Source organism: Alligator mississippiensis, chromosome 9 (genome assembly GCF_030867095.1).
Source record: "Alligator mississippiensis isolate rAllMis1 chromosome 9, rAllMis1, whole genome shotgun sequence".
In the NCBI taxonomy this organism is placed as follows: Eukaryota; Metazoa; Chordata; order Crocodylia; family Alligatoridae; genus Alligator; species Alligator mississippiensis.
Genome location: NC_081832.1, coordinates 57,394,470 through 57,411,830, shown reverse-complemented (window position 1 = coordinate 57,411,830; position 17,361 = coordinate 57,394,470). Strand labels below are relative to the sequence as shown.

At 42.0% G+C, this 17,361-nt stretch overlaps 1 protein-coding gene across 2 annotated transcripts in view; it reads left to right on the top strand.

The window, feature by feature from the left end:
• GABRG2 (gamma-aminobutyric acid type A receptor subunit gamma2) overlaps positions 1–17,361 on the top strand; it is a 121,170-nt gene that overhangs the window by 93,529 nt on the left and 10,280 nt on the right. The window lies entirely within an intron of this gene.

Below are 17,361 nucleotides of genomic sequence, written 5' to 3'. Positions count from 1 at the left end.
AAAGCTGTAAATTCTGAAGAAATAAAGTTTCTGAGAAGGAATTGATGGACACGGAGAAAAATGTGATTTGCCTAAAATCACACAGCTAGTCACTGGCAGAGTTGGGACCAAAGCTCAGAACTTCTGATTCAGTGCCCTGTTCAACACTGCCTCCTTGTGGGTTCTTTGCCTGTTCTTTGCCAAGGAGCCAATCCACTTTTTCTTCTGTGTATCTTTGTTTTGTTCTTGTGCTTATGCTGAATTTTGTTTCCTTTTATCACTGAGCTGCCCTGACTTTCTGAAGCCCCTGACATTTGGGAGCTGATCATACTGAGCTTTGGAAAAAGTTGGTTTTGATCTTGACTACTTTGCTCCTTGAAGTTTTACCCTCCAGGATTGTTTCCCTGGGCGAGTTTTGTTTTTTTCTTGGTTGCTTAGATTGGTTTCCTGGGGGTTTAAAACAAAATATTCCAGTGAAACGCTGATGCAATTCTTCTGAAATATTTAAAGGAAACCAAAAATAAATGGACCTGAGGTTGAAAAAAATGCAAGATCTCAAGCAATAAAGCAGCTTGTGTCCCTCTGCATCCCAGCATCCCCCTAGCTTTTTGTTTATGAGACTCTCTCTCTAGTGATCTCTGTGTGAATTCAGTGGAAGCACTGGTGTTCTGATGGTACTTTCTTGTATAAATATTTCTCCTGCTGGGGGGGTTCAGACAGAATGAATCTATAAAATCTTTAGCTTCCCTCTAGTACTTTTGTTCCCCACATCTCATGCCCTCCCTCCTCTTAAGGGAAAGTGGAAGAAAAGCATCCAATTTCATTACTGTCTCAGGGTTATGTAATGCTGCTTCTTGGCTCTGAAAATAACTGGAAATATAAAGATCAAAGATTAAATGCACAGTATCCTTGAATTTTTCTCCTCTTTTCAGAAGGAAAGGCTTTGAGCAAAATTTCAGACTAACCTTTGTTATGTCACAGACAATTTAGAAAGACTTGAAAGCGAATCTAGGAAGCAATTTTATATACTACTCACTAACAGTTACATCAGTGCCCAGGACATGCATTCATTGAACACTTGTGCTAGTGCCTGGGAGCTTGGCTTCCACCAAATGGAAGTTGTTTGTTAAGTCAATAAGAAGTATTAATGAATTTGCTTTCTTCTATTGTGGAGGTCACTTTCAGCATTTAATAAATGTGCCAGTGTTCTCTCTTGAGCTGCTAGGCAAATTTGAAAAAGGATGTGTAAGATGACAAGTAGGTACAAAGAGCTTTCTTGTTCTGTGATGCGATATGCAAGGACTTCACACAGCTGGAGGCCATCCATTCTGAAAGTGCAAAGTCTTCTCTTGCTTTGTTTATTTCACTCCTACTTCCATACCTCTTTCTTCTCTGAATCCTGGTACCTGCAGAATCATGTCCCAATCACAGGGGGGTGGAATTTCTCCTCATCATCTAAGCCATTCTTGAAAATACATTTTTGCCTCAAAATATACAAATGTTGACCTACCTTTCTATTACAGCTATTCAATGATGTGTCTTAACCTTCCCAAACCTTACATAACAGGATGGATATTTTTGGTTTAATTTCTTTTCTTGATAGAAACTATCCAAAGGAGGCATAAGGTATATATCATGATTACCTGTATGGCTTCTTTACAATTTCTAACTCATACAGGTTTATAAGATTAGCAATGTATCTAATCTGAATTATAAAGGATAGGTAAATTAATTTTGACTTTAACACTTTGAAATGTCCATATGGAAACAAGATAATACTCCCTCCAGTACTGTATCCTCTCCCTAAAAGCAGCTATGGTTGAATACTCCTAAGAAAGGGGTATTCAAGCTCAGTGTTTCTAACTGTGAAAAGCTGTATTATAGGGCAATGTTTCTTCTGTGGAACAATCTGGTGGTTTCAACTATTCCTTTAAACATTCATAGTTAAAAGGATAACTCTTATAGGTTGGGTGTTCAAAATAAATTTTGAGTTTCATATTTTTTAAGTATTCTGTACCCACAATCAGGGCCATATATTCAAAGATTGAAGCTTTTTATTTAGGCAACTAAATTAGAGATGGATTGCAAAAAAGAGCCAAGGCCCCAGCAAATTCCCTTATAACATGTGTAGCTGGATTTACAAAAGAACTCCAAACCCAATATTCTGAGTTACTTTGGAAGTACAACCCTATATTTTCTGCTCTAGCTGCTCTAACATTTAAGCTTCAGTCATATGCATGTACATTAATTTTAAATTTGCTATCTGCTGAAGTTTTATGTTTTTACAGTGAGTCACATAGGTTAATTAGAAAAAAAGCTTCTAGCCAATCCTAACAGCTCAGAGGTGAAACACAGAGCTCCTCTGCAGGGTTACTAGGGAGGAGGAGGAAAGGAAGCAGAAGGTGCTTTACTTATCAGATTATTCACACACTGGAGCATAATGATTCTTTCAACACTGTTACTGCCTATCACATTAATGCTGCTGACACGTATGAACACTACTCTGAACACCAAAAGACTTCTGTGTTGGCTGCTAAGTACTTGAAAATGCCACTACATTTGCCATGCTGCTTTTTAAAATAAAAGGACTTATTGGTATTTAATGCATCTCAAACAGCACCAATTATTCATTGGAATAAAAGACTGGGTATACAGTCACCAGTGTTCTTTTTTTTTTCAATTACTAGCTTTCAAATATGTATTGTTTATCATACACATACCCAACCTTTCCCAATTCCACAATGAAATTATGCATGCAAAAATGTTGCAATGAATTTTCAGGACTGGGATTTGTTCCTGTGAATTCACTGGGGAAAGAGTAGGCTGGGGCAAATTACAATAATAGTTTTGACCGCCATTTATCTACTTTCTAGCAGCATTACAGCTGCCCCTCCTGTAATTGGAAACTGAAATAAATTGGAACACAATCTGTGAAGTGAACTGAGATAACAAAATTCAAACTGAAATGAGTGGGCAAGGACTGAACAAACTCCATGAATTGTCAGGATGCAAGTCGGTTCATATGTAGAGCTGCTTCATTTGTTGGATAGCAGTAATGATTCATAATATTCTACCATAGTTTCATCAGCTTGGGTTGTCATTATACAAAGAGAAACCAATTCTTCTACATGAACAGAATGTGTTTGACGTCAGAAATGCATTTACACACACTGGTGTACTCAATAAAAAAAAAAAAGAAAAGAAAAAGCATTCCCTTTGTGTTGCTGAATGTAGCCGGATTCATTCTCTGGAATGTAAATTGAAAACAAGGCTTGGAGAGATCTGAATCCCAGAGATAATTTTCTATAAATGGATTACAGTGCAAGCTTTGTCGAAGAACAGTGTTGTTTTACTTCATTACATAATCAAAATATAATCATGGCTTGGAAATGAGTATTTGGAATTGACAGCAGGGGGAGAGAACCCACTCATTTCATAAGCTATGAAGTATCAGTGGTAATCATGCATGACACACTGGACACTCAATATTCAATTAAGGCTTTTAGTGGTGTTATGTATTTTGTTGTATTTCTTAGTAGTTAAACACCAGTGCTGTCCATATTAAAATCCATTAATCATGTGCATTTGTCATCAAATGCGTTGGCTCAAATTAAAGCAGTTATGGTGAAAAATGTAAACTCATACTGTCAGAAGAAATACTCCCACCAAGCTTCAGAGATTTAAAGGTCAGAAAGTGTTAAGACCCAGAGAAGTTTATAAACCTGGGTGGGGGGTGGAGAGTGGATGAATGACTTGATGATTGACCTCCAGATACAATTATTTAGATGCTTCACATATATTAAATCATGGTCCCTTGGTAAAGTATGTGAGCTAAGGAGAGAATTATGTTGTTCTCATAAAATAACAAGAGATAGTAAGACATCTCATTGAACTGCATTTTTCAGTCCTTCCTTAACTATGGAACATAAACCAGTAACCCACCAATGATAGCAAGACTTTACAGTATCCAAAATATGTGTTTTGAAAAGTAAACAGAAGAAGCCTCATTTTCAATTTCAAATCATATATAAAAATAATACTTAACAAGTACAGAAATGTTAAGGCAGACAACTGATTTTAGCAGATTACATCGTGATTAATAATGGGTTAGATTCTTGCAATGACTTTCACACAGCTTTGAAGAAGAAAAAGAAATTGTGGCTCTCTAATTACAGTCTCCCTCTTAGTCTCCCTGCCTGTTGAGTAAAAGATTATACCTTCTCAACGGAAGGAGTAAAATGTATCAGGGCTACGGCCAGCACAGTGTATTATCCTCAGTGAACCTGTATAGCAGTTCTGTGAAGCATGAAACAAGGGTCCTCTTTCCATATCCCAAACCTACTGTCTTTTCCTTGCCTACTAGTGAGAAATGGGTTTTAGCAGCTTCGTGATGATCCTGCTACCCTCCAGTATGCCAGACATAACAGTACAGTGCACTGACACAAGAGAGCAAGGGGACTATTTACACTTAGGGTATTCCTCTGAGCTAGCATTACCGAGATAACATAATCTTGCCAAATAAATTGTCAGTCATTATTATTCAATATAATAACAGCACCAGTCTTTTCCATGCAGTACTTCACTACCCTTTTAGAGGCACAGTGTTAGGTATCTACAGAATTCAGAAGGCCTCACATGCACTTGTGCAAATCAATATGAAGAATAACGGTTAATATCTTCAATATTTTGTTTTCTATTGAGAAATTTATGTTCTTGTCTTCGTAAATTCTTTATATAGTCTTCTTTATCAATTCTTTTCTCTCCATCAGTCCATTTCTAGCATTTGATAAAGCAGGTTGCTGCCTACAAAAGTTCATGCCTCTCTGATTCAATTTGTCTCTAAGGTGTCATATTGTCTTGCTTTTGTCCTGGTTGCAAACTAACATGCTAACCACCTATGTTCCTTGTCTCTTTCCTTTGTTAGGTGACATATACCTTGGGTGACCAAAAGATGTATTACTAAGGAATGACTGTTAGTATTTTCCAGTTAATATAAACTGATGGATATAGGATTCTACATAAAATAGTGTACTCTTTTTTTTTTCCTTTTGTGTTTATTAATTTTGATTAAAAAAAATCCCATTCCTATGTATTACTTCATGTTGCCCAGTGAACATACTCTGCAAACGTTCTGAATTATGGGGGTTTTTTTTTATTTAAATTAGGAGTGGAAAAAATGGACAGCTGATGGTATATGCCTGGGTTTGTGAGCGCCACATGGCTGTTACCTACTGTATTAACAAAACTCTGCCTAGTTTATAAACAGTGGCCCACATTATTTCCAGCTGCTATCTGGATCAGTTCTTTAACAACAATCAATAACCTACATACATTGCAATTTATTTGCTTAGGGTGGGAGCATGCATATGCTGCACTCTGTCTAGGTTTAGGCAGTGGGGGCAGCTTGGGGTGAGGAAGGTCTAAGTAGGTGTGGGCTGGCAGGTCCAGGGTGAAATTAAAAATAGCCTGGTCAGGGTCAGGGGAGAAGGAATAGCACATCCCCTAGGGCTGGAGAGCAGCTGGGCTTTTCAGCCCTGTGGCTTTACTGCAGACACCAGCAGACCTTCACAAGACTGGGTTAACCCCTTCCTAGATAGGGTTAACCCTTTCTCTTGAGGTGAGCCAAGAGATCTGAGCTGATTTAGATCAGGTGAGCCATTTTGTGGCTGAATTAAACCCTTTGAACACCTGCACAAGTGGGCATTTAGATTCATCCAATCCTGGTAAGGTTGGTCTAAATATAACACTTATATGTATCCTTATATATTGTTATTTTTTCCTTTTTCTTTCCATCATTCCCCCACTACTTTTTCTGGTGTATTTTTTAGAAGCCCTGGGCTGGCTCCAGCAGCCTTACCTGGCAGGGGCAACATGTAGGGGGTGCATACAGGTGCATGTGCACCCCCTGCACATGGCAGTGCACCCCCTGTATAAAGGCACCACTCACCACCCTGCTGCCGACACCACCGCCAGCGCCTGCAGGTCGTCACTGACCCCTGGTTAGCACTCAACCCCGCTCACCACTGCCGCCAGCACCGGTGGCATCTGCAGGAACTCTCTGCTCACTGCTGCCAAGCTTCCACTGCTGTGCTCCCGCCACTGCCGTGCCCCCGCAGCTGCTGGAGGCATGGCTCGTGCATGTTACCTGGGGTTCTGGGGGCCTCCTGGGACTGCAGTAGCAGCGATCCTGCTGCTCAGTGCCTGGCTGGCAGTCAGAGTGTGGCTCTGGTGTAGTCTGGTTTTTGGCAGCGTGCACTGTCCCTGCATGCACTGCCCCATTTTTTTTTTGGAGGGGGGGGCAGGTTGACCCTGGGATCTCCAAGGGTCAAACCTCACCCCCCACATTGCTACCTTGCAGCATGGAGAACACCTGAATGTGTGGTATGTGGTGCCACAGATGTGTCTGCAGCACTGCATACCACAAGGCCGTGTTTATCTGACTGAGGACTATAGGGAGAATCCCAGACAAATTATGCATACTGGATGCAGCATGCCCTCTGCTCTCAGAGGGAGAAGATTTATCCTTTATTCAGTTAGCACATAGGAGCAGTTCTGAGGGTGCTTAAGCCTGTTCAATGCACATAAATTCTGTAGAGGATGTAACTCACAATCTGTAATACAATTTTGTTGAGAAGCATGTAAATTGGTCACATTTGGCCAGTTGTGCCGGTCTGACTAATGAGACATCCCTGCAGGCCCTTGCCAAATGTTAGTTTCCTTTCCTAAAGTTTGGAGATATTAAAGCTAGATTTAAATATAAGTGAAATAATATTTTTTCCCTAATTTCCTTCTCAGAAACAGCTGAAGTGTACGTATATCAGCTGTAAAACTTTTATGAAATGGGGGACAGGGGGCAATGTATAGGTATCAGTGAAGAAGGCTAATTAATGGACATTCTAATGCTATCATATGGTGCACTGAAAGAAACCAAATAAAAGAACCCCTTATAGTTACCTTTGAATATGCTTTCAGAGTGGTTCTCTAATTAGCCTGCACTGGTTTTACATTTGCGCAAAATTCACATATAACTTTATTGCCAAAAATTTCAGATCTACTTATTAAAATAATTTAAATACTTTAGCTTGTAGCATGTGCATAAGACGCATTACTGAGTGTTCACATATATGCACAAATAGGATTATATTAGTATTGACTCATGATGATTAATTGTGATTACATTCTCACTTTCAACAATGTCTAATAAAAATCAATCAAGTAGCTGATTCTCCATATAAATCATATGAAATAGGCAACCTTTTTCACAACATTGTAAATCCAGAATGAAATGAGCTATTTTATTTCATATGTGATGGAGCCAGTTTTCATACATTTTTCTCTGAGACAGAAACTTTGTTTCTTTTTTTGTACCATCCTTTGCCCCCTCCAATCTACTACTGATCAGCTGTTGTCAAGTGATATGCCCTTGCCACCGAAGATGTGGGATACAAGGTTATTAGGGATCTTCAATTCAAGTGATGTAATGTAGGAGAAGCATATTGGTAGATGTTTGCCCCTTCCCTTCTCCACCTCCCAAATGCAGCTACTGTGCATGTCAGTGGCATCATAAATCCTGAGCCACTACACTCGAAGTTACAGAATTTAAGATGTCAAAAGTAAAATTGTGTCATGTGGATGCAGACATTGTTAAGGATAATGCAAGTTTCAACATACCAGGGAAGCTTAGGAAGGGCTGTGCCTCAGGAAAACACAGTACTTTTTTAAGTTCACCAGTGTGCAGGGTGAGTAGAAATGGATTAAGCTTGAGAGGACTGTAGTGCCACCTATCCTCCTCAGTTGATGCATGCCCTTGAAATAGATGCATGCTTCTGTATCCCCAGCATTTGGACAGTGATTGTTCCTGATCTTTCCATGTCAGAGAAGGAACAAGGAAGGCTTTTAACATCTGAACCAGAACCAGTCAAAATCTGGCTCAAGAGTGTCAATTACACCAGAGTTGTAGACATAGCAATGGATTTAGTCTGGTCCCAGGGCAGGAATTAGGCACCACATTGACTCATATGCTTACTGCTGTTTTATGTCTTCAGTATCTGCAAAGTACCAGTGTTAGTCAGAATCTAATATACACCAAGGGGCTCTTGTCATGAGATTCCAACATCACTTACATAAATTAGCAAACACTTAGCAATATGTTTCCATCTAATATCCCATCACTTGCATTTCCATTGTTCTCTGTAATGTTATTTAAGACAGAATATATTACTTTAATCCTGGAACATACACTCATTCAAAAAAAATATAACTTAACTGCTTTTCTTCAGTTTTTCATGACATTTCTTGTCTTGTGTTTGCTATTCTGACCCAGTGCCTTGGGTAAGAAACCTGTAAAAACAAACAGCAACCTTTAAGAGTTTACTGGTACTTCTTTCACAAGTTGGATCCTCTGCACCTGTAGCATTCACCCCAAGAGAAGGCAGGACTGTTTGCATGGCAAACAATACTTGGGAATAGGTAGGGAAGACAGCCTAGGAAACAGAATGACTGAACATATCTACCATGTGTCCTGTAAAGAGAGTAGAGTTGTTGGGTACCTGTTATGATATGACTGTTTCTCTATATGGAGTTTTTTGAGGACCTTGAGCATGGAGACCCTATGCTGGGGTTGATTGCTCTTAAACTTATGGCCTAGCAGAGTTCATAGTGTTGTTTTCTCATATTTCTCTAAATTTTAAGTTGGATTTTAGACCACCATGGGAAAGAGTGAACAAGATCACTTCTGCTGACTTTCCTGATTAGCACCAGGGGAATACTGCTGAAAGTTCTTTAGTGGATGCCCCTTAGGTTCGGTATGCCTATTGCCTAAAGTTTTCAAAGACCAGAGGAAATTTCAGTCAATAGTAAGAACCGTTTCTTTCACTTTTTTGCTGTAGGGGAAAGATGTTCTGGTCTTTTAGCACAACATTACTACTTCAGTAAAATAGTTTAGTGCTCCCTGGAATTTTTATGCAGTATTGATGTTGAGGTGAAAAACAAAAATGTATCTGCTCATGCAGACTTACACATTAGGAAATCAAGTACAACTCTACTGGAGATGCCAAACAAATACTGATGTGAAAAGGGTTTGAGGGAAGAAACAAGCTCATCATTTCATAAAAAGCAGACAAGGTTCTTTGGGTGAATTTGATATCTTTTATTAGACCAACTTAAATAGTTGGGGGGGGGGGGGGAAATTAAGCAAGCTTTTGGGTTCAAAACCCCTTTGGCAGACTGAGGAAGTTTCTGCAGTTGGTGTGTGCTCTTCCTGGATGGAATGAAGAGTAAAGGACTCAGAGGCTGGTCTGGTATGCATACAAGATAGGCAGTCAGTGAAGATATAGATTGAGGAGTCAATGGGCACTCATTAAAAAAAAGGCACTTCAGCAGATACTTGTCTGTTATTAAAAGTGTTTCTTAATAGCATTGCTTTCACTGTACATGTAAAAGTAAAACAGAAGAACCAAGACATTCTGTGTCTACATGTCATAAAACTTGGTTCTATTTAAAATATTAAGAAAGTTTTTCCCTAACTGGGTTCTTATATGAGCTATCTTCATCATAGTATCTGAAAAGCCCTAATCATGAATAGACTTCATCTTCACAATATCCCTCTGAGATAAAGAAGATTTGTTTTTCATTTTACAAATGGGAACAGAAGTCCAAGAAAGATTAAAAAACTTTCACTTGAAAAGAAGAAATCTTGGCTTACTTGAAGTCAGTGGAAAACTTCCATTGGCTTCAGTAGGGCCAGGATTTCACACAATGAGTCTGTACTTAAACTGGGAAATTATCTTTCTGATTATCATCTAAATACTCAATACAGTAAATAGTTCTTTCTCCCTGCTACCTTTCTCTCCCTGCAGAACTCAATATTAACTTTGCCTTCATTGACAGAAGCATCCTCTACCATTTGAATTGCAATCCTCTACAATTATTGAGATAAAACTCCCCAGTGCATTTCGTCTATGGCAGTACTTCTGGTAGAAATTTGGCACTATTTTCCTGAATTTAGAACCTCCTTAGAGGTGTAGGTTGTAGCATGTTGGTCTAAGGACATAGAAAAGATTCTTTCGGTAAATCTGATATCTTTTATTAAACCAACTCAAATAGTTGGAAAAGTTCTTATCAAGCTTTCAGGTTTAAATACCCTTCAACAGGCTGATGAAGCATCTGCAGTTCGTGTGTGGTCTTCCTGGATGGAATGAATAGCAAAGAAGCCAGAGGCTGGTATGCATGCAAGAAAGGCAGCCAGTGAAGATGTAAATTGAAGAGTCAGTGGGTGAGAGACAGGCTGGAGCAAGTTGTGGGGCAAGTTGTGACACTTGGGGCAAAATAACCCTGCCCGGTTCCTCCCAGAACTGCTGCCAGGGGGAGCTAGAGCCTGGGGAAGATAGAGCCCAGCAGTATAAAAACCTGGCCCGGCGAGCATCTCAGGGTTACTTGCCCTCAGGAGCTTCTGAGCCCCAGCCAGTTGGTATCTGGGGACACTACCCCTTGTGCCAGCTAGACTGCTGAAGCAGCCCTGACCTAGAGTGGCCCCTTCCCCCTCTACCCACTGCAGCAGCCTGGCAGTGGGGGCTGGTGCCTGGCTGTGACTTGCTGCCACCTGCTACAGCATCCACCCCCTTGGACCTGTGGCCTGCCAGACCCCGATGGGGTGGCCCTGCTCTGCCATTTGGGCAGCTATCACCCAGAAGATGTGCTTCTTGCAGCGCCTGGTTTGGACTCTCCAAGTGTGTCCTCTTGGCTCCAAATGGCCAACAGGTCAGCCACCTCATCTGCCCTCCACCTGTGTCCCCAATGCTGGCCCTGGACAGGATCCTCTGCCTTGGTCTTGCCACTTGTCCCACCAGCAGAGATCCTGGTGTTCCCAGTTTAAATATTGCAAATTCTCTGATAAGAAACCCAAATTCTTTCATTGAAATACCCCAAAAGTGTTCTTTCACTATTAAAATGAAAAGTCACTTTATAGAGCAGGGGTGGGCAAAATGTGGCCCATGGGCCAGATGCGGCCCGCTGGGCCATTCTATCCAGTCCATGGGGCCCTAAAAAATTTAGAAAATTAATATATATCTTACCCTGGCTGCCTGTTATGCGGCCCTTGACGGCTCGCCAAAACTCAGTAAGCAGTCCTCCACCTGATTGCCCTCCCCCGATATAGAGAGAGATCAGTTGAGCAAAGTTGTATTCATATATTTACAAGTTTAAAGCAATTTAGAAGCCTACCAGTGCCTCTATCATCATAATAAAATACATTCTAAATATCCATACACTTTGGCATTTACTTTTGGCTTTTTTGTCATAGAAAAACAAGAGCTGCCCCTACCCACTTTGATCACCAGGATGTGCAGCACTGAGCAGCATTGCACTTGCCCCCCACTCACAGCCTGCCCCCCACTCACAGCCTGCCCTTCACCCCAGTCCCTTCACTCCTGATCAACAGGGCCAGGTATGTGGGTGAGGGGTTTGTGGGGGTGTGGGGTTTGTAGGTGGATTGTAGGGAGACTGTGGGTGTGGTGGGGGCATGTGCTCAGGAGAGTTGGGTACCCTGCCCCTCACAGTGTGCAGCCCCCTGCACAGCTCACAGACTGCCCCCCCCACCAGGGGCCACAAATCCGAGCAGGGGCCAGAGCCCCCCCCCCCACAGAGCCCCAGCCTTCCTTATGACCCACAGTTCACCCATGGCAGTAGCAGATATTGGGGCACTCAGGCATTGGGGCCTCATGGCACAGCCCACCTGCATGGTGCGGGGCAGCTTGACTTGGCCCTGGCCACCTGGCACCTGGCACTGCCTGTACCATATCTCACAGGCCCCACCCAGCTTGGTGCTGTATGCTTTGTGCAGCTCTGGGCCACTCAGGCTGTCATCTGGGGCCCTGCACCACTTGTAGGGACCACCTGTTATGCTGGCCCGGGTCCTGCATGAACAGAACCAGCCCAGGTGGGGCCCATGCATGCAGGACCCAGCCTGGCATGACAGGCAGTCCTTGCAAGTGGTGTGGGGCCCTGGGTGACAGCCTGAGTGGCCTGGAGCTACCCAAATGCACATGGCACTGAGCTCCACTGCCCTGCACTGTGGGGGGTGCTTTGCCAGGAGGGCCCTGAGCTCCCTGACGGGCTGCTGCTGCAGAGGAAGGTTTGGGAGGGCACCCCCCCCCGACCCAGTCCCTTAGTTACCTCTGGCAGAGCTGGGGTCCATGTAGCCCGCACTGGTCCAGGCTGCCCTGCATGTGGAGGCAGTGTGTTTCAGCACTGGGGCTATGGGGCAGCCGTAGAGATGCTCTGGCTGGCTACCAGAGCATCTCTTTTGAGGAACCTGGTTGCCTCTGGTTGTCTGCCCCTTTTTTTCTGCAAGGTTTTTTTTTTGATACCTGGATATCCAGGTATCAAATTTTGAATCCCCGCTGCAAATATGCAGCACAGGAAACATTTTTTTTTTCCCAGGATGCCTCTTGCTGCATCACAAGCTGCTTTCGATGTAGCAAGAAGCACATGTGGGCTTGTCTGGATGTTCCCAGAGTGGTATTATTATGAGAAATGTGCCCCCATAGGTCATTTTGTATTCTTGGGAAATCTATTGAAGCTAAAAATACCCAATTACCTGTGAGGGCACATTTCTCACAAGAAAACCACTCTCTCTCCAATCAGTTCTAATCCACAAAGGGAATTTACAAAACACTTTTCACAGACAAGCCTATGAGCTTCACTTCATCAACCTCCTGGACACAAAAAATCAAGGACTAAATATAAGTATTGGATTTATGACACATTATAACCTGCCTAGTCTGACTCCCAGGTACCTCTCCACTATGTACCAACTACATTCATTCCCCTTTCCCCCATCCTCCACACACACCCCCACCCGCCTGTCTCTCACTCACTGACTCCTCAATTTACATCTTCCCTGGCTACCTTCTTGCATGCATACCAGCCTCTGGCTTCTTTGCTATTCATTCCATCCAGGAAGAGCACACACCAACTGCAGATGCTTCCTCAGCCTGATGAAGGGTATTTAAATGTGAAAGCTTGATAAGAAGAATTTTTCCAACTATTTGAGTTGGTCTAATAAAAGATATCAGATTTACCCAAAGAACCTCCTCAGAGGCATTTTGGGTTGGCTACTGGTAAAGCTGGGGACTTTGATTGAGGTGTGCCAATTCTGCTGCTAGGACCAAAGTTGGAGATTCCTAGTTAAAGGATCTTGCCCCTCTGCTCAGGGTCAGACCAAATGCCATATTAGGAATCAGGAAGGAATTTTACCCTATGGTCAGATTGGTACAGACTGGTGGTTGTGGGGCATGGACCTCTATCCAAGATCTCTCGAGCATAGATTAACAACTTTTCATAGAAGCAGGACTTTGGCTGCTGTGGTTCCCCTGCTTTACCTGTGGCAGGTTAGGGTTTTAGGTTTGTGTTATGTCAGGGCTGATGATAGTCTTACATAGAGTTTAGATTATGATTATACAGTTATATAGATATGGTTAGATTTTGGCAGGGGTTGTATTAAATGACCTCTGGAGATCCCTTCCAGCGCTACTTCTCCATTGGGCACTTTTATACATGGTCCAATGTGTTTTAAAGAGAAGGCAATTAGGGCTTTTCAGATACTAATCAGAATGCTCTAACATGCCACAGCATCTCATGTATTCAGTGCCCCCACATTTTAAAATGGCAGCAGGAGTGCTTTAAAGCTCATCAAACAAGCCTTAGTGCTTCTGCTACCATTTTGAAATGTGGGATAATGAATGCACAAGATGCTGTAAAAGTTTTAATTAGAGCAGCTCCTGAGACCAGTTCCCATTTCCTGAGACCAGTTCCAATTAAAATGCTCCCCACCACCATCCCAGGGCACATGTATAGGTACCCTATGATTCTATTGCTGCAACCTGACACTTTCAGGGATACTTCCTTAGGAAGTACATCAATATTTAAAAAACACAAAAGTGTTTGTGTAGGGAAGGCAAATCAGTGTCTGAATCAAGTGAACATGTTGACAGAAACATGCTATTTTCAAACATTTACAATATAAGAATCTGGCAACAGAAAAGCTCTTGTCTCCAGTAGGTATAACAAGTGTTATATAAAAAGGCATTTACACATCTCTATGGAAATAAATTATTGAGAATTGTTGACATCAGAATGATGTTTACATTTGCTCAAAGGTCAGGAGCTACAACAGCCTACTAACATCTTAAAAGCTCTTAGTAGGTACTGTTTTGGGGGGGTTATATTTTTTAACATATAACTTCAATTTACTAATTACTTCCTATCAAGTGCAAGCATACTATTTGCACTAAACGACAAATCTAGCCTCTGTTTTCAATTCTCTACAAGCTTTAGTACTGTGACAGAAGGCTGAATATACAAGGGCTGCACAGGTAAGCTAGCCGTACAGAGACATGGCATGTATAATATAATTATACTTATTCATTTCTATTCTTTACCACAGTACTGCTTTGGTGGGGGAGCATGTGTAATGTACTACTGAGTAAGGAAAAGGGGTTTTACAGCAACCCAGTGATATAAGTAGGTGGAATAAATCATTCTATTTTTTTTTCTGGATTGGTGTTGAAATCTAGATTTTGGTATCAATATGTGTAAAGAGTGTTGGCTCATGAGTTTGTCCCTATCATAACCTATTCTGGTGACTAAAAAGTCTGGAGAGGTGAGTAACCATAGCATCTGAAAGATCAGTCCAGAGATCAGTCCTGAAATAAGAGAAAATGTTGAAAATAATAGTCAAACTAATTATGTAGAACTTTAGATATGAGCCCATCCAATCCAGCTCTCATATCCGGATCTTCTAAAAAAAGATGCAAGAAACCATTAAGCGAACTGTTACTACCTGTCTCGGTGACTATGGCTAAGTACAGACATTCAAAAAGCTGGAGGCAGAATTGATCTAAGTTATGGGGCTTTCTACAAGTGGCGTAGTTTAGATTGGTAGCAAACAGAACACACATTTGCCCTTCGGGGGGGGGGGTGGGGGGGTGCAAATCTTAGACCGGGTTCTGGAATTTTTAAACCTGTCTATGCGTGTTGAACTTCTGTTATGGATATAGAGCAGTTTCTGATCGCTTATATAAGTGTAGTGTCTATACCTATCCTTAGTGTTTTATACAGAGTGTAACAACTGTAGCAGAAAGAAGAGAAGGAAACCCAGCTCAGAAAACTTTATAGCTTAATATCTTGGGCTATGCTAGGGATTTACAGATTACTCAAAAAGGAAGGTTGAAAGTGAAAGAAGGAAGGTTGTAGGGAGGCAGTGTGTTCAGGAGAAAGTTACCCTGCAGGTTGGAATTCACATGCAAGCTTGTTGAAGGAATCTGAGGGGGTATGTTTATTACAATACTTTGGAAAGTGATCAGCAATCTGTATATGAACTATCCTTGTATCACCAAAACAGCTGTGTTTGCATAGGTCTATTTGAACTAGTAAATTGCCCGTCAAGGATGATGGGGCCAGTGGGCAGTAACAGAACCCCATCTCTGCCCCGACCTATTCTGGGCCCGTTCCCTCCCTTCACCCCCTCCGCCCCCGCCATTTGGGGTTTGGCCCCGCTCCCCCCCTCCCTTGCTACATTGGGCCTGGGCTCGATCCTCCCTTCCCACCCCGGCTGTGTCAATCCCAGGCTCTCTCCCTGCTGCCATGTCAGACCCGGGCCCAATTCTTCCCTGCCCAACCCCCCACCAGCACTGCATCAGGTTTGGGCTTGCTTCTCCCCTCCCCCCCACCGCGTCAGGCCCAGGCCCACTCCTCCATTCTTCCCCCCTGCCACATGGAGTCTGGGGCCCAGGGCTGTTCCCCACCCTCCCTTCCACCACTACTTGGGGTCCAGGCCTATTCAACCGACTGCCACGCTGTCTCCAAGGAGCAAGGTGGGGGGAGTGAGGCTGCTGGCCTTACCCCCACCCCCCGTGCTGTCACTGCTGCCTCCAGGGAGCAGGGCCAGGAGGGGCAAGGCAAGCAGCTCTGGCCTCACCCGCCCCACTCTGTCTCCACTATCATGGAGACACTCCACCACCTCCTCCTGTCCAAAATGCTCTTGGAGCACTCTGATTGGTTGTTTCAGACAACCAGTCAGAGTGCAAGGAAAGGATTATGGACAGACTAAAGCTTTTATAATATTAGAATTATTAAATAATTTAATAATTAAATCTTATTTATTATTCAGATACAACATCTAGGCTGCATTACGGGATTGGCAATGCCCTGTCCAATAGCTTCCCTAACTGACAGGCATACAACAAGGATTTTTTTTTTTTTCTTGCTTTGTCACTTTTTAATATATTGCATGTTTTAAAATGTGCTAACAGGGAATCAATACCACACACCCATGATATTGAACAGCTCTATCCCTGTCTCGCTTTATGCAGATGGTGCATTATTAATGTTGCAATCCCAAATATTCCTCCAAAGGTTATTAGAAGTTTTTCAGCATTATTTCACCTCAGATAGTTCAGAAATCTACACAGCTAAATTCAAGGTACTGGGTTTGGGGAATGTAAAGTGGAAACAACTTTGAATTTTCCAGGAAAATAAATTAGTGTCTTCATTTAAATATCTTGGAATCTTTTTTAAGTAAAATCTGAGCTGGAATAAACATATTGCAAATTTAAGCACTAGAGCAAAATGAGCTTTGGGTAGAGTTTTATCCTTTTACAATATGATGGGCAAAAGGGCAATACTGGCAGCACTAAAGATCTAGAGATTTAAGGTAGCATCCATTTTATTGTATGAAGCAGAACTATGGGCTGCTCAAAAATAGGAAAGCTCTCTAATTACTTTGTGAGCACCTTAGCTCAGTTAAGAACTCTAAACCATTGAATGAAAATTAGATCTTTTACACCTACTGAATACCCTAAGAAGTGCATTTAGAAGCCTCTCTATTTCCAAATGAACCTTTGTTTGGATGGTTAAATTACATCTATATTCTCCTCCAGACAAATGGCCTGGGAAGTATGCAGAGAATAACTGACCCAATAATTCTCTTTTATTTAAAACAAAACCATACATTTAAGAATGAAGGATGCCAACATGTAGACAGATAGTCAGTCAGTGAGACTTTCTCAGACTTCTTTTTGAGATTAATAAAACATGTTGGCCTAGAAGCCTACCCATTTGCAGTACAAAAATGCAAATAGCAGGACATTACTAGACTGCAGTTCATTCTTGGGAGACTTGCATTGTCATGGGCAAGTGGATTTGGACCCCACATTTGGATAGAATATGTCCTTGTGGGAAGAATGAGACACATGACTTAAATCACCATTTAAAAAATAAGAGGAAACTAGATTTTTCCATTAATGGAAAATTTAAAATAGTGGGCTACTCAGGAAAAAAAAAAATGCTTTTCTTTAATTGGTAAGCATCTGTACTATACTTCTG